This window comes from Pseudoliparis swirei, chromosome 24 (genome assembly GCF_029220125.1).
Source record: "Pseudoliparis swirei isolate HS2019 ecotype Mariana Trench chromosome 24, NWPU_hadal_v1, whole genome shotgun sequence".
NCBI classification, from domain to species: domain Eukaryota; kingdom Metazoa; phylum Chordata; class Actinopteri; order Perciformes; family Liparidae; genus Pseudoliparis; species Pseudoliparis swirei.
The window spans coordinates 17035886-17057110 of NC_079411.1; the positions used below are offsets into that span (position 1 = coordinate 17035886).

At 45.6% G+C, this 21225-nt stretch overlaps 1 protein-coding gene across 34 annotated transcripts in view; it reads left to right on the forward strand.

Annotated features, from left to right (window-relative positions):
* Positions 1-21225, forward strand: part of ptprdb (protein tyrosine phosphatase receptor type Db) — a 165030-nt gene that overhangs the window by 56417 nt on the left and 87388 nt on the right. For 17 of the 34 annotated variants that reach the window (XM_056409340.1, XM_056409334.1, XM_056409342.1 and 14 more), the window contains exon 1: positions 10159-10317. The exons of 3 other annotated variants lie outside the window; for them this stretch is intronic. The gene's annotated coding sequence lies outside the window, so the exon portion shown is untranslated. Of the gene's footprint in view, positions 1-10152; positions 10318-21225 lie in introns of those variants that run through there. 14 more of the 34 variants (XM_056409352.1, XM_056409350.1, XM_056409354.1 and 11 more) reach the window with 5 other exon arrangements.

Genomic DNA, 21225 nt, shown 5'->3' on the forward strand with positions numbered 1-21225 from the left:
ACCGGACCGCCTGTCATCAGCACACAGCTCACTGGAGGTCTGCGGGCCCCATCATCGCTACATCTATCAAATACAATCAATCACTTTCACTTTGCTTCATTTTAAATTCACTCTGCATATTTATTTATTTATTTTTTGCCCCGGCCTCCTCAAAAAGCTCTGACCGTTCTCCTCCTCTTCCTCCTTCTCTACACTTCTCCTCTTTTCTTTTCAGCATGCTGAAATATATCACCAGCAATTTGCCAATCTCTCCCACTATGACACACACACACACACACACAGACACACACACGAGCGGAGGCATCCAGACCGCCAGAGCTGCTGTGGAGTATAATGACAGATAATTGGTTATTGCGGGTTTCGCCCTTCGGCAGCAGGAACCAATCACAGTGACAGCCACTTCTCTGTGACCCGTGTGTGTATCTGCGTCTGTGTGCTTGTGTGTGTTTGCGTGTGCGAGCACGAGTATCTGAATGTGTGTGACAAGCAGATTGTGTTTCATCATGTCGTCTGCCCTTTTTGTGTGTGTGTGTGTGTGTGCGTGTGTATCGCTCCGCATGTAGAGAGGGAATTGCAAGTCGCGCGTGGAGAATGTAACTGACAGCTCTCTTTGTAGTGATATCCCTGTCATTGTTGCAATCTATGTAAACATAAATAATCTACTGCACCGCGTGCATCTGTGCATGTTTGAGTGTGTGTGTGGGCAAGTAGAATATGAATATCCAACATTTTGACTGAATCCTTATGTCTCTACACACACACAGGCTGACCTTACCGCTGCACACAAGAAGAGCCTCAAGTCAGGTCTCCTTGTTTCCACAAATGACCACTCAGAGCTCCTGGGTCTCCGGCTCCACAGCCCTGACACGATGCTGCTCTCCACTAATGTGAGAGCTGCTGAGCTTGCCGTTCGTCACTCATTTCAACGGAGTCAGCAGCTCCCCCCCCCCCCCCCCCCGCCCGCCGTCCCACTCCCTCCAGGTTAATGGTCTGTCCGCTTGCCATTTGTGCGGAACCTGTTGACTCCCGGCTGCTGCTCGCTTCTTTAACATTCTTTTTCTTTTCTTTTGGAAAGAAATTATAATGCGTTCTTTCACGGTTGGATGAATTGTAGCTGCGTCAGCAACAGCCTTTTCTTCTTCAAATAACAGCCTCTCTCTCTCTCTTTCTCCCTTTCTCCCCCCCCCTATCTCTCTCTCTGTCTCTCTATCTCTCTCTCTGCCTTTCAATTCCTCTCCTTTTATCATCCACTCATTTATCCCTTACCGTGCGCGGTCTTTGTCTTTCTCCGCCGCTTCCTCTTCGCTCACTGTTCTTTTTTCTTCCTTTCTCGGCCTCCTTGTTTTCACCGAGTCTCATTTTCGCTCTTTCAATAGTGCTCATCCAACCCCGAGCCTGCGGAACAAATGAGATCCTGTGTGTGTGTGTGTGTGTGTGTGTGTGTGTGTGTGCGCGCAACTGAGACTCTGTCAATATGATCTTGCTGATAAGCGCCACCATATATTAAAAAAGAAAAGAAAGAAAAAGAACTGAGCACGTGTGGAGGAGGAGGAGTCGTGCCCTTCATCACACCAGCTCAATATTCCCAAATGCAATTTCCCTGGATGTGAAAAGAGCCGGCTGGCTGTTCATCGCTCTCCATAGTCCCCTCTGTGTTCAATGGAATCTTTTTCTCATGTTCTTTATCATTTTTCCCCCTCCTGTCACTCCCTTTATTGTGCGACACACACACACACACACACTCTGTGTGTGCCGCACAGCGGACCTGTCTCCAGTGCATGATTAAAGTGCATATCGCAGCACGGGTGTTTCTTTGTAATGCTGCTTATCATTCGGCGCCGACATCCCCCCGGCTGAACTCATCAGTATTGTGATGGTGAAAAATCAATTCGAGCAATCTTTTTTTTTTTTATATACAGTTATATGTATAGATAAAAACACATTTTTACACCGTATTGATTGAAAAATAAATAATATGAACGGCTCTAAAGAGCTCCACAATTACTTGTATTTCGTACCTAGGCTAAGCCAGAGGAGGAATCGCTGTTGTCAGGGCCAGATCACCATGAGTCAGACCAGACTCAATCACTGCCTTTTGACACCCTGAATGCAGAAGGAATCAGACGGTGAGGCGTGCAGCGGATCTGGGCTTGGAAAAATTATGAAAAAAGGCTCCGTGTTTATCCTCGTGTAATCCAGATGTTTGACTCCAGAGATGGCTCTCGTATTAGAATAATAAACCCAACCGGCAGCCTCTTTCCTACTGCTCGTGCTCTTCTCGTTAGCCGCGTTGGTGTCTCCGTAATTGCCGTAATTGTCCAGCTGCGTAGGAGAAGCAGGCGCCCTCTCTTAACACCGGCCTTAAGCCACACGGAGGATTTGCAGCCCGCCGCCAAGCGCTCGCATGTCCGGCGCAGCAAGCAAATGACTGGAGAAGCCAAGTCGCTGCCTAAAGGGAAGGAGAGGGATAATGATGTGGTGAGAGTGTGTGTGTGTGTGTGTCTGTGTGTGTCTGTCTGTATGTATCTGTATGTGTGCAGAAAAAAGCACTGTTTTCCACATCCACTAAGAGAAAAGAATGTATGTCTGTGTATATCAAAATGCCATCAATCTTGGAAGCTGGAGGAGTGTTTTTCTGTGTACTATGTAGTGTAGCGTAGTGTATGTGTGAGGGGTGGGGTCAAGCATCAGTGGGAAGGGTGGTTCAAGTGTAAGCACGGTGTCATTAATCATGAAGCATCAATGATTAAGGTGTGTGTGTGTGTGTGTGTGTGTGTGTGTGTGTGTGTGTGTGTGTGTGCGTGGGCAGGAGGCACTGTGACTCTGTATGGTGCTGAGATTAGAGGCAATTATTGAAATGTCATGGCCTTAATGGGCCGCCGCTCGGCATCCACTCTCATAAGTCATGAACTGAACTTTCAATATTTGGAGTCATGTAAATTGTTCCGTCTATGGAATGCCACAACACACAGTCATCGTGTTTTCCCAAAGTTCCCATCTTGAAGTATTCATTTTACTTTCATAGACATTAAGAAAAAAAATGTTGGTTTGGATTTTGCATTTCTTTCTTCAAAAAAGGCTTAAAACGATACATCAATTATAAAAATGGTTGCCGATCAATTTGCTGCGTCGCGTCGAATCACGTTTCCACGGTTATACATCTTGCAGGCTGTAAAGGAAAGGAAAAAAAAGAAAGAAAGAACTTTCCTAAGGGATTACAGCATGAGCCGGCTCCTCAGAGAGACCGCTGTCAACGTTCGACCTCAAGTATGTTACATGAACCGCCGTCGCATGACGCATGTTGTTTTGTTGCGGCCAATTCTTTTGTGTCCCCCTGTAAACCCGAACCGTCACTGACGCACGGCCGTCCCTCTACGAACGCTCTTGTTTCAGCTCGCGCTCGTTAGCCGAGTTCTTGAGCGCTGTTCTTTTTCATTTTATTTTTGGTGTTATCCGTATGTTAAAACGACAATGGGAAAAAACTAAACAAATGAGTTCCGTTCCAGAGAGGCGAAAGAAGAGAGTGGTTGTGATGCTTGAATACTACTTAAGTCAAGTATTGCTCTCAAATAAAAGACTTGGACACTTTAAATGAGATTTGCTCTATCGGAGATGCTCTCTTCTCATTCATGAAGTCTTTTTCATGGGAAACAGCATATCATTAGCAATCATTCTGCACTGATTGGCAGTGTACTGTGATTAGGTTGAAATAAAGTCAGTTTTATTCATTTCTGTCTTAACTCATGGCAGATATATTTGGCTTGTCAAACAGTTGTTATTATTGGCCAATGAAATGCGACAAAAATTCCGAAGATTCCGAAGATCCAGGGGCTTTTATTGTGAAAGGTGCTGGTCCTCACTGGCTTCGTCAAGGTTAAAAGACACTATGAAAATATTACGCCCGGGTTTCAGAATTCGGAGGCGGGGCCACGATCAGCTGCTCAGTGGTGCGTGAAGCAGAAAGCTGGTTGATAAAGATATATAGATATAACTAAAGGCGCAACTCACCTGTTCTGCACAACAGGATTAGTCCACGTCTTTGGGAAAGCAAAACAAAAAATCAACATTATTTTATTTTCTTTGCCGCCGTATAATATTCACGTTCCGCACAAAAGTACTTGCGTCAAAAACAAAAGTATTGAGGCGATGGCTGCTTTTCATTTATATAATAGTGGAGCGTTGAGCTCGCCCTCCTAAATGGAATGGAGCCACCATTACTGTAATTGGATGTACTTGTGTTTGTTTTCCTGATTAGTGGAAGGAAAAATGTCTGCATCGGGGGACGTCCCCTGTCATTTGGATGGCGGTCCGTCTGAGGCTTACAGTACATACAATTAATCCAGAGTGTCCCATCGGTGCAATGTTCCAGACAAGGTTTTTGCCTGTTCGGCACAAGCTCATTGTAGGGAATGTCCAAATATCCCTCCGGTGCCGTCGTCAGGACAAAGTCGCAGGTCGTCTGGCCTCTAATCACTTTTTTTAATGAACATTAAAATGAGGAAACTGCTCCTGTGGGAGCATCTTTGAGTATCTCTCCTTGCGGCAACCCAGGCAAGATCTTCTGAACTCCAAAATCACTCAACGGTGAGGAGACGATGTTGCCCGATAAATTGGATATTGGTTAAAAAAAACAAAGAGCATTCAAAACCTACATATTGCTCCTGGTTTTTTTTGTGATCAAATCTTTTATTGGTTTTGGATATATGCACATGCAAAGGAAAATATGTACACATTGTACGTACACAATGGTACTCAGACAAAAACATAAAAATAACAAGTTAAAAAAAGAAGAAGAAAAAAAGATTTTTTTAAAAATAATAATAAATAAATAAAAATGAAAATATATATAAACACTGGTATACATGCAAAAATCTGCATACATATTGACATATATATGCACATACGTGCATACTCTAGTACATACACACATGCATACATAATGTAAATGTACCCCTCTCCCACTGTTGGCGACACCCACCCCCCTAATACATCTCCAGCTATTATAAAAGCGAATGTATTATATTATGTTACAATTATATTACAATTATATATATTGTTGAATGTTGCTTAAAGCCGTGGACCAGGATAAAATGGTTCTTTCTTTAGCACCATGAATTATGGCTATTGATAGTTCAATATTCACTATATCAAGGTAGCTAGCTCACCTCTGGGGTTTCGTAAGAGTGTGCGGTGGACTCCATCGCATTGCTAGCATTTTTTTTTGCAGCTATCAGGCCGGTTAATAAGGTGCGTCTTTGTGCTTGTGATAAATCCAGTGTGGAGAAATCATTTAGAAGCAGCACAGCAGGAGCACATGGAATTACATAATCCAGGATATTTGTCAAAATGAGAGAAACCATTTTCCAAAACAGGGTTACTTCTTTACACAGCCAAAACATGTGCATGAAAGAGCCCACATGTCCTCCTGTACAAAGGGTACATATTGGTGATGGGACTATTTTCATTAAGAAACTTTTCCTAGGTGTATAATAGGTTCAATGTAAAAAGTTTCGGTGAATCTGTTGATGGTTGGGGTTTTTAGAAGTCTCAGTTATTCCTTTCCAAATATAATCCCAGTCCAGTGGGGTGTTCTCTGTCATGTGTTCAAGGTCTTTGGCCCAAACCTGTTCAATAGGAAGAGGTTTGTAAGATGATACACAGAAAAATGAGTATAGTTTGGATACTAATCCCCTAGTTTGGCCTATTGAGTTCATTATAGAATGCAGGTGATGGTACCCCATATGCTGCTCTTAGTTGTCAGTAAAGGTAAAAGGATGAGCCAGGTATGTCATAGGTAGTACGTATATCATCAAAAGCCCTCAAACCATTCTCATTAAAAATATCTGCTAGTTTGTGTATCTTTCTGCTCGCCCATGTTGATGAAGAGAATGGGACCCCACTAGTCAGTAATAAACAGTTATTACAAATTGGAGGTTCGAGGTGCCATTTAAGATTTGTTTTGGTCTCTTTTTCCGCCATACTGTTAATAGTGCGAAAGATATAATTGGGCCAAGTGAGAGTTTCATTTGTTTTGGCGGCATATTAGAATAAACAAAGTCGTAACCTATGTGGTGAGGCAAGATTTTCCTCAATTGGTTTCCAAGAGACCGATGCCTCTAGTTTCAACCAAATTGAGATTGGTCTCAAAACAAAAGACCAAAAATAATATTTAAAGTTCGGTACTGAGAGGCCACCTTTATTTGTATGCCTTTGGAGTGTGGACATCTTAACACGCGGCTGTTTTCCTCCCCATATGAATTTGGAGATTAAGGAGTGAAGCTTATTCCAGTAATTAGGTGGTGGAGATAAGGGTAACATAGATGCAAAAAAATTAACTCTAGGTAATATATCCATCTTCACAATTGAAATCCGAGTTTGTCGCGATTTTGAACTCTGAGTCCATCTGTTAAGGTCCAATTCAATACATTTATAAATGTCCATGTAATTTTTGCTCCTGGTTGATATGTGAGCAGGACTATTTTTCTATGCAAAGCATGTTCTCTAAATGTGCCAAATTTCATTAAGCCGACATACTCACAGCAAAGAGGAGCCGGTTTGGGTCCTGGTGCAGGCTTGGAGCGCACGGTGTGTACGTCTTGTTTAGGCTGGTGAGGGAAGGAGTTCATGCATGACGTACAAAAAAAATTCAACAGCAACATGGAAAACTGATAAATGAGTAGGTTGACAGCGCAGCGCCAGAATGCCTGCATGGGTGTGTGTGTATGTGTGTGTGTGTATGTGTGTGTGTGTGTGTGTGTGGACAGCCAGGCGTTTTCACATCCAGGGAGCACCGATGCATAGGCAGGCACTGAATATTGAACCCATACATCCATACGCATCTGTCAGTGGGTACGTTCAATATTTTTTCGCAGTTTTTATCACTGTGTGTGTGTGTGTGTGTGTGTGTGTGCAAGGTGATACTGTGTCATGAGGCCCATCAAATACAGCCCCAAGATTCTATTTTAGCCAGTGAAGTTAACTCGATAAGCAAATCCCTTATCTCTTACGTGCTGACTCATTATCTTTTTGGTATCTGTTTGTGTACACGTGGGCAAGAACACATATGTCTCCGGTGTGTGTGTGTGTGTGTGTGTGTGTGTGTGTGTGTGTGTGTGTGTGTGTGTGTGTGTGTGTGTGTGTGTGTGTGTGTGTGTGTGAGGCTTGCATCTGTGCGTCTGAGGTTGTATTTTTTCTTGGATCCACTGAGCTGAGGAGTTTCTCATTTACATTGGGCTGATGGGAAATCTGCTACACCACTTGATTGTGTTTGGTGTTCTGGGTGAGCACACCCAGATAAGTGTGTGTGTGTGTGTGTGCGTGGTGCGAGACTGTGTACATTATATTGTTAAAGCTTGTGCTCTCCCCCTTTTGCTGACTTCCTGTCTTCTTTGTCAGCGCGCAGACGGTCCTGAGACTCTTAAAAGTTGTTTTTCTTTCCTTCCACGCCACATTCATCACATCAGCAGCAGCTCGGTGACATAACGCTGTCCTTGCACCTCACGTGCCATCACGCACAACTTAATTTAACGAGTAGTCATTTGGTAAAACGTTAACTTTATCGGAAAGTTTTTTCACACTTTTCTCAAAACAAATCAAATTAAGAAAATAAATAAAGAGAGAACCGTAGAACCACAGTGAGGTTTTGCGGGCACAAACCGGCTTCACAGAGAGATGAATCACTCTCATGCTTCCAGTATGCAGTTTTCATCACACAGCTTCAGCTGCAGCTGACGAGAGGAACGTTCGGAATCAAACCGCCTCAAAGTTCTCACCTCTGTCCTGCAAAAAAATAATATTAGTCAAACGCGGCTTTTTCCCTCTTTTCTTTTTGCTACTGATTACAATTTGGAGATTGTTGGCCTCGATGACGCCAATGTCCAGGGCCAATACCTGAGTTAATTAGAGAGCCGCCGCCCACTGGAAATACCGGATGACCTGGGCCTGTGATCAACCCATTTCCTAATCTCCAAAACCAAACACCCCCGTTCCCCCCAAAAGGTCTGTTTAAAAATAAATCCAAAAAATATTTACTTCGATTTTAGTAATTTTAACAAAATTACTATTTTAGGTGATTTGTAAAAAGAAGATTAATTTAAATTATTCATAGAATATTATTTAAACAAAACTTTCTTTTTGTTTCTTTTATTTTGTCGATTTTCTAAAATACATATATACTATATATATATATATATATATATATACACTACCGTTCAAAAGTTTGGGATCACCCAGACAATTTCGTGTTTTCCATGAAAACTCACACTTTTATTTATCAAATGAGTTGCAAAATGTATAGAAAATATAGTCAAGACATTGACAAGGTTAGAAATAATGATTTGTATTTGAAGTATTAATTTTTTTCTTCAAACTTTGCTTTCTTCGAAGAATGCTCCTTTTGCAGCAATTACAGCATTGCAGACCTTTGGCATTCTAACTGTTAATTTGTTGAGGTAATCTGTTGAAATTTCACCCCACGCTTCCTGAAGCACCTGCCACAAGTTAGATTGGCTTGATGGGCACTTCTTGCGGACCATACGGTCAAGCTGCTCCCACAACAGCTCAATGGGGTTGAGATCTGGTGACTGTGCTGGCCACTCCATTACAGACAGCATACCAGCTGCCTGCTTCTTCCCTAAATAGTTCTTGCACAATGTGGAGGTGTGCTTTGGGTCATTGTCCTGTTGGAGGAGGAAATTGGCTCCAATCAAGCACTTCCCACAGGGTATGGCATGGCGTTTCAAAATGGAGTGATAGCCTTCCTTATTTAAAATCCCTTTTACCTGGTACAAATCTCCCACTTTACCAGCACCAAAGCAGCCCCAGACCATCACATTACCTCCACCATGCTTGACAGATGGTGTCAGGCACTCTTCCAGCATCTTTTCACCTGTTCTGCGTCTCACAAATGTTCTTCTGTGTGATCCAAACACCTCAAACTTGGATTCATCTGTCCATAACACCTTTTTCCAATCTTCCTCTGTCCAATGCCTGTGTTCTTTTGCCCATACCAATCTTTTCTTTTTATTGGCCAGTCTCAGATATGGCTTTTTCTTTGCCACTCTGCCTAGAAGGCCAGCATCCCGGAGTCGCCTCTTCACTGTCGACGTTGACACTGGCGTTTTGCTGTTACCATTTAAAGAAGCTGCCAGTTGAGGACCTGTGAGGCGTCTATTTCTCAAACTAGAGACTCTAATGTACTTGTCTTCTTGCTGAGTTGTGCACCGGGGCCTCCCACTTCTCTTTCTGCTCTGGTTAGAGCCCGTTTGTGCTGTTCTCTGAAGGGAGTAGTACACACCGCTGTAGGAAATTTTCAGTTTCTTTGTCATTTCTCGCATGGAATAGCCTTCATTTCTAAGAACAAGAATAGACTGGCGAATTTCACATGAAAGTTCTTTTTTTCTGGCCATTTTGAGAGTCTTATCGAACCCACAAATGTGATGCTCCAGATAATCAACTAGCTCAAAGGAAGGCCAGTTTTATAGCTTCTCTCATCAGCAAAACAGATCCCAAACTTTTGAACGGTAGTGTATATATATATATGTGTGTGTGTGTGTATATATATATATTTTACTTTTCTTTGCAATTAGAACCTGTGACCTCTTGCAGAGGACATGTTAATTTGCATGTACTTTCGAGGGCAATGCTTGCTCTTGGTCAAATTGCTTTGAAAATATATAAATATAGACAACACAAAATACATTGGTGTAGTTAAATCGTTCATGTTGAGCTTTTAAAGTCTATTTCAATTCATTTATATGTGCATTTTTAAACCAAGCTTTGCATTTCAGTGGAGGACATGTATTGTCCCTTATCTCAAGAATCAGTGATATATATATATATATATAGACGAAAATAACATGCTTTAAAATTGACATCCCATTCCTCATCAATCCATCCGCATCGTCCACACCGGGAACATGTCATCTTTTTACCGGGCGAGGGAGTGATGCCAGAACAAAAAACCAAACGCACTACATTGTGCAACCCACAACGTCGCAAGGATTATTACGCGTGGCGTCTGCGTTTTTAGATTTGCCCCAACTTCACTTCAGCAAACCGCGCGCTGGGGGGGGGGGGTTACCGAGTCGTTGAGCCTCCTCGCGGTGTGGGGAATTATTAGAGAGAGAGAGAGAGAGAGAGAGTGTGTGTGTGTCGCACGGCGCTGGATTATCTGGGCAGAGCGGCTGCAGCCTCGGTGGATGTAACTCGGGCGGACGACGGACGGAGAGCTCGATTCTATTCAGACTGCGAGTTTGGTTTTTGCCATTTTTTGGTATTGTGCCTCCGGACGAACGGACGAACGGGATGCTGGGTATGGTGAGCTCGCTCTCTCGTTGTTGGGCTTTTGGGTTGTTGTGGGTTTTTTTCTCTCTTTCGTGCACTGAGAAACTTATCATGAATACGCAGAAGCGCCGATGCGCATCTGCACTTATCCCTTCGTGTGTGCTTGTGTGTGTGTGTGTGTGTGTGTGTGTGTGTGCACACGGCTTATCTTCCCTCCCCAGCACGAACAGTTGTTTTATGGGTGTTTCAGGTGGTCACCAGCCAATATCGCACCCAGATGTGTTTTTCCGTCTCATTCAGGACTTGTGAGCGCGGGCGCGGCAGTCGGTAGTGAGTTCACATCGATCCGGTGCATTCAGCCCCAAACCCATGCTGCTTGTTATGATGTCTTGTACACGGGGGCGCTGGGCGCCTTCCAAACGCGGAGCCCTTATTTCCTGTGGTGTCACGCTGATGACCATAAGCGGGTGTACAATAAATACGCGCTGGTTCTGGTCATCCGGTCCTCCTGCTGAGCTGGGCGGCTTGAAAATGAGGCTCTCCCCCCCCCTCTCTCTCTTAATGCTGATGAGAGATTAAGGAGGCTGTAAACCGCTTGGTTTTGTACCCCCCCCCCCCCCCCTTCAGTTCATACTGAGAGGTATTTTGTCACCACTGCCACGCTTCCGAACGCTTGGTGCTCATGAGGTGAAGATGGGATTCCGTTAGCGGCTGTCAGTCGGTTCAACCTGCTTTTTGTACCCAGTGAGAATTTATGCAAATCTGCGTGAACATTTTAGACTCCAATAGGCCCACACTGGATTATGGAGGTGGATTTTAACTCTACCAGCCTGCACCCAATCCAGTTGGACACACTGAGACATGTCATCGAGAATAAAACACATCTCTGATTGATTTTCTTGAACCCCCCCCAGATTAATCCGGTTTCACCTGCCAGACTTGAGGATCGGACACAGGTTGCAACATATTTTTTCTTTGTTAATCTCGGTTCGATGACCGTAAAATGTCCTGTGTGCGTGCGTGTGTGGGTGTGCTGTGGGCTTGTGTGTTTGACAGTAGTCAGCAGTCTTGCTCAAACACCATCTATGGCAGCATTACAGACCTCATTGGCTTACAAATCAATCATGCTAGTACTTTTACAGCAATTATGGTGTGTGTGTGTGTGTGTATATATACATAATTACATACATATATGAGAAAGTGAGTGGTATTTTCATGTGTTTGCCTCATGTTCCCTATAGTTTATGGCTACAGCTTTAAGTGCCTTAAAAGTGTTTGGAGCCGCTCGTCATTCTTCTTCGAGCGGCGGCTACTTTGTCACCAAATAGTTAATCCGCATTGGCGTAAGGTTTATCAAATAATTTTTTTTAAAGCCAGACAAATGACATCAGTTGTTTGACCGATAAATCGACCCGACGACGGACGTGCATACGCCACCTTTTTGTTGTCGCCTAGGCTCTGTACGCACAGCCACGTTTGGTGAAAACATGTGTGCATCCGATGAACTCCTGATTAGAAGAGACAGTATATTGCTGTTAAAAAGCCCAGATTTAAGATTACATGTTCTATGTATATTTTTCAAACATGTGGGTTCTGGGGAACAGGCCGATTAACCGTCTCATAATGATCTCGCATAACCCAAATGTGTGATGATGATGATTAATCAATTCTTCAGCTGCTCTCCACTCATGTTGTCCAGGCACTTCGGGCGAGTGGGCCGTGACCAGTAACAGCCCACTGCTCTCAGGTCAGAGGCTCCTTGTCACATGCCAGTCAGTGGATGAACAAGTGCTTTTCCCCCCGACTGATCTTCCACTGTATCAATGTGCAGTGTGTGTTGGTGTGTGTGTGTGTGTGTGGGTAGGTGGTGTGTGTGCGCACGTGAGTACATGTGTCCCACTGCAGCTGTTCTTCCTCTCGGAGAGATTAGGTTTCACAAGATGTGATGGATGTCGGGTGTCTGCAGAGCCAGCTGTGTGTGTGTGTGTGTGTGTGTATGTGTTTTTGCACATGTCCAGCTGCGTATACGTCGCGAATGTCCACATCGCTGTTCCGAGGGGCTCGGGGTTAGGAGAGGGGATATTGATGTTTTTTAGTTCGTATTTATAGAGAGTGCGCCTACTGGTTCCCACGCAAGATAAGAGAAGGGAAAGACAGGGGGGGGGGGGGGGGTAATGTCTTCTTCTTCTTCTTTTTCTTCTTCTTCCTCTTCTTCCTCTTCTTCCTCTTCTTCCTTTCTATTCACTGCCACCACTGCAAGGCTGCTTCACACAAAGACTCAAACTGGTTTTCATCCAGGCTATTCTCTTTGAGAGGTCGGCCTCGCGGTGGGAGGCGTGAGTGGGGTGAGCCGTGCTGTGATCCGATGTGTTTTGCGAAAAGGGGGGGTGGGCTGATTTTACCGGGCTCGTCACGCAATCGCACACCCACATACAGCCTGTGAATAAGTAATTAATGGCAAAAAACAAAAGAAAAAAGAGTCCTCACCTGTGGAGAGGAGCATATGGCGGGGTATTAAAAATTTAACTTAAGACTCCCCTCACTTCGTCTGTTCTCTACTCGCCCTCCCCGCTTGTCTCCCGTCGCTCCCTTTTATCTCTCGTCTTCCTGTTTTGCTCTGTCGTTCTTTCTCTCAGCGCAAAAGTGCTTCGTCGTGTCGTTTTCTTTTTTCCTCATCCAGAGTTCTTCTTTTGTTAATCTAAAGGGTTGCAGTGAGTGTGTGTTATGGTTCTTTTCAGAGATGATATGAGGTTTGTGTGTAATGACGAACAGACATAAATGGAGGACACTATGAGAGTGAGACATACATAGAAATAAAGAGTGTGTGGTTGAATCCCTTCAAGGCCCCCAGCCCCATGTTCCAATCGGAGGGGGGACACTCCGAAGGAGCCGGTCACATTTTCCAACCACGCTTACACAAACTCCGCTGACACACACTTACACACACACTTACACACACATCCGAGGCCGAACGTCTTCAGCCCTACGCCGTCAAAAGCTGAAGGTTTTCTCTCCTTCCCCCTCCCTCCACCCTCCTCCTCTTCCCACTCGCTTCCCTCGTTGCACTTAACGTCCTCATCTTCCCTTCGCTTGTCCTCCTCCTTCAATTAATGTCTCCTCCTTTTCTCTCTCCCCGTCTCCTGCATCTTGCATCTCTCTCCCGGCACGCATGATGTTTTGACATCGCAAAAATGTATATTATTATTACAAAATAAATAACAACGGAGCCAGACCACAAAGCCTTATTTATGTTGTCCCTACTCAAACAGCTTTGTCTCCTGCTCTCTCTTGCTCTCCTTCTACATGTCTCTAGCCGCCCCCCCACCCCTTCCCACTAGCACACAGTTTAATCTGCAGGTGTGGGTGTGTGTGTGTGAGGGGGGGGGGGGGGGGGCTTAGTGGCAGGACTTCAAAATCATTTCATTCTCTCTGCCAGAGGATTTGCTGCAATTTGCAGCCGTCCTGCCGTGGCCCTCTCCGTCCTCCATCCTCCATCCTCTCCATCTTCTACGGCTGTTTCTTTGTTTGATAATTTATTCATTTGAATCTCCTTTTAAGTTTTTTGCTCCATGCTCTCTCTCTCTCTCTCTCCCTCTCTCATATCTGTGTGACACGTGTTTGCATTATGTCCTATTATCCACTCCTTTGGTCACTGTCACTGTGAAACCGCTGTCGCTGTGTTTTGCTTTTCATCCCACAGATCTATACAGAAAGACCTCTCAGACCGCGTTTGCTCCTATTCTTTATTATTTTGATGCAACAGAATATGTAAATTCATCGACTGAACTGTCATCCACTGTCATTTTTCTTTTTCTTTTTTTCTTCTTTTGCTCTTTGAAATATCTGTGGCGCGAAGCGGTCACTGCTGTGGTATCTTCCCAGAGATTACATGTCACTCATACATCACAGGCAGCTGTTGGCTTTCCTCTCAAGGGGAGAGACGCCGTATTTTACAGCTTGTAATCCTAAAATAAATTGTTGTCTTCATGTAAGTAATCAACTGGGGAAATGAGTTCGACTATTTACCCGGTTCACCTGTCGTGGTATATATCTTTTTATGATACATATCTTTAAAGGCACTTCAGTAGCACTTACAAACATCTATATTCTAAATGTTTTTACAGTTCAGATATCATTCATAACCTAATTTATACAACATTGTATTCCTAAAAACATAGCGAAAGTGTATCCTCTATGACTGATTTATAGAGTGATACAAAGAGACATCTAATATTCCCCCTGTGAAAACCTTTGACTCTAATATGCCAACAAACTGAAACAAACATTATGAGCCGAGCTTCATCCGACATTGACATTTCTTTCTCTAAATACATGCACACCATCACATATTTGTTATAATAAGGCCTTATTTGCTTATTGAAACAAGCATTTTCATCAAACCCGCTATACAAAAAATGTCTTAATGGGAGTAAGTATCACGGTGATGTCTTTTAGTGCAACCTCTGACCCTATTCACCGCGGGGCGTCTGTTTGAAGAACTTTCGATGCTCATGTATCGCGACATGTTTCCCCACCTCCAGGTATCCATTAATACAGTACGAGTCGCTATTGTGTGTTTTATCAATCAGCGCCGGAGGAGCAACGCAGGCATTTAGACGAGCGTTTCACCGATTAACCGTCCAGGCTGAAAGCGAGGGGTTTTACAGTCCGCTGTGTCTTTGCTCCGCGTCCTCCGTGGGAGTCTTTCCCGCCTCCTTGGCCCACGCCTCAAAACCTCTCCAGACTCTAAACCTCATGCGCTCATTAATTAGTCGATCTCCGATCCCAATGTTTTTCCGCCGCCTGTCCGGGATTAGCCCTCCCCACTGTTTGCCCGTAGATTTGTAATTAATGACTTTTGATTGTCTGCTCTGCTTGTTCTTGCCAATGGAAATCGGGATAAGGCTGCTGAGCCCAGCTTTCTCTTTCGTCCCTTCATTCATCCTTCATCCCGCTTGTTATTTGTTTCCCCCTGTCCCTTCTCCCTGGGGGGGGGGGGTGCTGAGAGTCCAAACCTAAATCCCATTTGTTGTTGTGCTGTTCAGGAATCGTGTTCTGCCTTCCCATTTCCCTCAGACTCTCTAAGGCACCTGGGATTAAATGACGCGTGTGCGTGTGCGTGTGTGTGTGTGTATGTGGCGTTTTTATTAACACCCTTTACTATTAGTCTTGATTGCGCGAGGGCTTTCTGTGTGTAATGATCACGGCAAAGACTGACCTCCGATAGGGTTTAAAGGTTTACGGTGTGTGTGCGACCGTCCTTGTACACACGCAAGTGCACATGGACGTGTGTGTGTGTGTGTGCATGCGTGTGCACAAGGATGAATAATCTCTTCACAAGCCCCAAAACATTTGAAATGACTAGACAGGCTCTGTCCTCAGAAGGCAGTCGGGCCATCGGGCTGAAGGCCTGACCTTAAACGCCCCGCTGGGAATCAGTGGGTTTCATTCATCTGGCCATGAGGATGTAGTACGACAGGAAATAGTCCTAAAACCTGTGAATGATGAAATAATAGGTTTGCACTTTGGTTCCCTTCACGCAAAAGCATTACATTTTGCCTGTCTTTGTTAACACATCCTTAAAGTGACAGCTCAACTCAAAATTACATAATTCTTCCTCTTACCTGTCTTGCTATTGATCAATCCAGAGTTGACATGTTTTGGAAATATCTGCAGTCGTGATGTCTTCTCTTCAGAATCAGAATCAGAATCAGAATCAGAAACAGTTTTATTGCCAGGAATGTTTACACAAACGAGGAATTTTTTTTGGTGGAAGGTGCAACATTTGGACATGACAAACAAACAATCAACACGACAGAAAGACAACAAGTAATGTGAAAGTGTTTGGGTGTGTGCTTCAAGTGGTGTGTTTTAGTTAAAAGTGTATGTTACGCGTGGCGTGTGTTTAAGTTAAAGTGCATGCAAATAAAGTGGCATGTGTGTGGAGGAGGCCTCAAGTTAAAGTGCATGTTAAAGTGACATGTGTGGAGGAGGGAAGAAGAAGGAGGAGGGAGGAGGACTGGGAGGAAGAGGGAGGAGGAGGAAGAGGAAGGAGCGGGAAGAAGGAGGAGAGAGGAAGGTGGAAGAAGAGGTGGTAGTCCTGGGGTGACAGTCAGTCAGTCCGGGTTCCATTGATGAGCCCGACTGCCGACGGAAAAACTTTGGTGTGGCGGGTGGTCTTTGTCATGATAGACGCAGCCTCCTCCCGAGGAGGGACTCGAACAGGAGTGTCCAGGGTGGGAGGGTCAGCGACAATCTTTCTGGCCCGCTTCAGTGACCTGGAAGTGAACAGGACCTGGAGGAAGGCAGATTGCAGCCGATAACCCTCTCGGCCGGCGGATGATGCTCTGCAGCCTGCACTTGTCTTTGGCTGTGGCTGCAGGGTGCCAGACGGTGATGGAGGAGCAGATGATGGACTCAACGATGGCCGTGTAGAATTGTACCATCATCTTCCCTGGCAGGTTGAATTTCCTCAGCTGCCTCAGGAAGAACATCCTCTGCTGGGCCTTCTTGGTGATGGAGCCGATGTTCAGCTCCCACTTGAGGTCCTGGGTGATGATGGAGCCCAGGAAGCGGACGGACTCCACAGCGTCGACGGGGGAGTCACACAGGATGAGAGGGGCGGGTGGGGCTGCATTCCTCCTGAAATCCACAACCATCTCCACTGTCTTTAGAGCGTTGAGCTCCAGGTTGTTCTGGCTGCACCAGGTCACCAGGTGGTCAGTCTCCCACCTGTAGGCGGTCTCGTCCCCACCAGAGATGAGCCCAATGAGGGTGGTGTCATCCGCGAACTTTAGGAGCTTGACGGACTGGTGAGCTGTTGGTGTACAGGGAGAACAACAGAGGGGAAAGAACACAGCCTTGGGGGGAACCTGTGCTGGTGGTCCGGGAGCCTGAGACGTGTTTCCCCAGCCTCACGTGCTGCTTCCTGTCGGTCAGGAAGTCTGTGATCCACCTGCAGGTGGAGTCGGGCACGTGCAGCTGGGAGAGCTTGTCCTGCAGCAGGGACGGGATGATTGTATTGAAAGCAGAGCTGAAGTCCACAAACAGGATCCTGGCGTAGGTTCCTGGGGAGTCCAGATGCTGGAGGATGTAGTGAAGGGCCATGTTGACTGTGTCGTCTGCAGACCTGTTGGCTCTGTAGGCGAACTGCAGGGGTCCAGGAGTGGGTCGGTGATGGTCTTGAGGTGTGACAGGACCAAGCGTTCAAGGACTTCATGACCACAGAGGTCAGGCGACGGGCCTGTAGTCATTGAGTCCTGTGATCTTGGGTTTTTGGGGACGGGATGATGGTGGAGGCCTTGAAGCAGGCTGGAACGTGGCATGTCTCCAGGGAGGTGTTGAAGATGTCGGTGGACACCGGAGACAGCTGGTCAGCACAGTGCTTCAGGGTGGAGGGGGAGACGGAGTCCGGGCCCGCTGCTTTGCGGGGGTTCTGCTTTTTGAACAGCCTGTTGACGTCTCTCTCCAGGATGACGAGGGTCGTCGCTGAGTTGATGGAGGGTGCTCCAGAGGTGTGAGCCCCTGATGGGCTGGGGGAGGGTGGGCTGAGGGTCTGTGGCTTGTTGATGGGGCTGTGGGGGATTGTCTCAGGACTGCTCCATTGTCTTTCAAAGCGGCAGTAGAACTCATTGAGCTCGTCTGCCAGAAGCACATTGTTCATGGAGTTCAGTATGATGGGACGATAGAGTCCCTCCTCCTTCCTGTGTTACCACAATGGGATGTTATATTGGAAAAACCGTGACTCTTTTATTGCTGCAAAATGATCTTTTTCACCGGTGTATCTGGGGTGCATCTTATATTTATTTTAGCACAACAAACATACTATTCCTGGTTGTCTTAAGGTTGAAGCTCTTATTTTGAAGAGTCTAAACCCAGAAACTTTAACTTCTGGGTTTAGACTCTTCAAAATAAGAGCTTCAACAGGGAAACAGCCACGATCTCTCAAGAGAAACTTACCTCTCTCATAATTAAAACATCTCATTCATACAATCAAACATCCCATAATTATGATAATAATGAGACGTCATACAATCAACATTACAGTTACAAATATAATACAGTGACCATACTTTTCTATGCTTTTATAATACATTCTTCAGAATATTCCTCATAATATCCCTTATGTAGATTATCTTTCTACATGAATTAATGAATAAGACTTCCTTGTTTACATCTGCAAGTGTACATAAAATCCACTACAACCTAACACACTCATTAATGGCGCAATTCAAAAGGCCATCCAAACAATTATTAATCTCTCGCTGACGTACATACTCTTTCCCCGAAAATAAGTCCCATGGTTCTCCACAGGAAGTGGGCGGTACTTTGCCCTCACTACTTGGCACTAGGCTTCTTTCAACCATCCAGAGTGTGTGTGTGTGTGTGTGTGTGTGTGTGTGTGTGTGTGTGTGTGTGTGTGTGTGTGTGTGTGTGTGTGTGTGTGTGTGTGTGTGTGTGTGTGTGTGTGTGTGTGTGTGTGTGTGTGTGTGTGTGTGTGTGTGTGTGTGTGTGAAGTGCACGTACGTGTTATTGCTGCTCAACACAGAGCAGGTCTGCCTAAGTTTTAGTTTTATGAAGACGTCCAGTCGATAACCCTAGCCGTCTCTGTCTGGGAGGGGGGGAACACTAACATCTTAAGGCGTGGCAGTGCATCAGATGCAAACATACCAACACACAGTCGTTGCAGAATCCCGCCGCGCCCCATCCCTCACCTTGGAGACGCGTGACCACGAAATCATTTCCCTTTCCCTCTAATGCATCCCAAAAAACCCTTACTCTGCAATCTCCCCCTACCCCCCCGACTACTCCATTCCTGCACGGCCTTTAGACACAGGAAGTGCCTTAGCGGGTCTCTCAATGTTGCAATATTAAATTAGACGCGCCATTTAATACATCCCGCTGGTGTAGAGATTGGCATCGTTTTCCACCGTGCATCCTCTGAGCCAAAGCTGAGAGGCACCTAACCAACTCCCCCCTGCCCCCCGCCGCCACCCCTCGCCCCCAGCGCCTTTCATAAGAAGCTTCTGTAATAGGTTTATTGAAAATAACAAGGTTGTCTTCTCAGGTTACGGGCGGGACTCGGCTGCTGTCTCGGTTCGAACGTCGATAACCCGTGGAGTATTTCTTTTTCAATGGAGCCCGCTCTTTTTTTCTTTCTGCATGAGGCTGTACAGCTCAATGCCTGTTCTGCTCTTCTGAGTCTTCCTTGTGATTCACTTCTGCGAATCACAAACCCATTCCACCGAAGAAGAGAAGCGAGATAGCGACTGCCAGGATTTAAAAGAAAAATAATAGTACGGAGTTGACGCTCCGGCTCTTTTTGCAGCTCGTATTAACTCCCCCCCCCCCACCCCCCGAAACGCTGAACGTTTTAATTCATGTGCCGTCTCGCTTTTTATGTGAGACATTTTAGGAGACACGGAGAGAGCTCATTAAGCAGCTTCTGGTCATCAAATAAGTTAATCATAGACATTTAATTGGCCCTCAGTTGTTCTCGCAATGATTTTTTATTTGTTATTTTATGAGCAACACATTAATACTTCAGACTTCCCTCCACACAGAAAAAGGCCGTCATAATAGGCCAATGTCGACACCGTAACGCACACGGGTGTGCCGAGTTCAAGGCACTAAAACCTGGGATTATAAGTAACGTAATCTGACTTTTCTTGGCTGATATGCTGATTCACCGATTAGAAACCAGTCCGCCATGCCAGCAGCGTTTGTGTGTTTGTGTGTGTTTGTGTGAGAAAGAGACATAATGACAGATAAAGTGTAGGTGTGTTTGTGGGGTGGGGGCGGGGGGGATTTATTTGCAGGCGACCTTAACGTATGCCGCCCGCATGAAAGGGAACAATCATCGGTATGAAAATTGCAAAGCTACAACGCTCTGATTGGAATTCAACAAACCTCACTGTTGGCATCGGCTCACAAAAGGCAACGCACACTCTCTCACACACACACACACTCACACACACATACACACTCTCACACACACACAGTCACAAGCAAGGCAGTTTATGTTAAGCTTGCTTACCCCAAATGGACTGCCCAACTCATGCGCGCACACAACCACACGAGCAGCATACATTAAACCTGCTTTACAAATTGGCCGCCGAGCGGACACACAAACACACTCACACACACAAAGCGGCCTATGCTCTCCTTACAGACTACTTAGCTGCTCTCCCTGCTGCGCTGGGCGGCCGCCAGTGAAAAGAATAAAAAATGGTGGCGCTCATTGTGGAAGGCTGCTGGCTGCCATTGATTTGGCCCAGCAGGTCTGAGGATGCTCACTGTTGCCCCGCCAGCTAGGCCCAGGGAAGGGTGACCGTGTGTGTGTGTGTGTGTGCGTGTGTGTGTGTGTGTGTGTGTGTGTGTGTGTGTGTGTGTGTGTGTGTGTGTGTGTACAACAGATATATAGAGACTGTAAAGTGTATTTTCCGGCGTGTACAGCGGTGGAGAGTCTGAGAACAGCTCTTTAGTAAATATACATTCCGAAACGGTTTAAAAGCTCTTTTGGGGAAACTACAGCGAGGTCCGGAGCTATCAATTAGCCGTAATGCTGTTGGATGTGATTTGTTGTGCATACCCAGAGAGAGTGAGAGAGAGAGAGAAAGAGATTGCCTCCTGTCCTCTCTTCTCCTCCGTCCACCGACCCCCCACCCATTCAGCCGCCCCTCTACCCTCCATTTTCTTTTTCCCACACTTCCAAACCTCATATGAGCTTCGGAAAAACAAACAAAAGGAAATCTGGCATCGGACTATAAATAATGCAGAGGCGCAGATTGAGGTCAAATGCTTTGGATTCCTCAACACACGTACTGCCTGGAAGGGGAGCTTGAGCGTGCACACACACACAGTTATTATTTGTGTGTGTGTGGGGGGGGGGGGGTCGTGTTCCCCCTTTTAAATTATATTGATTTCCTACTGAGCGCAATA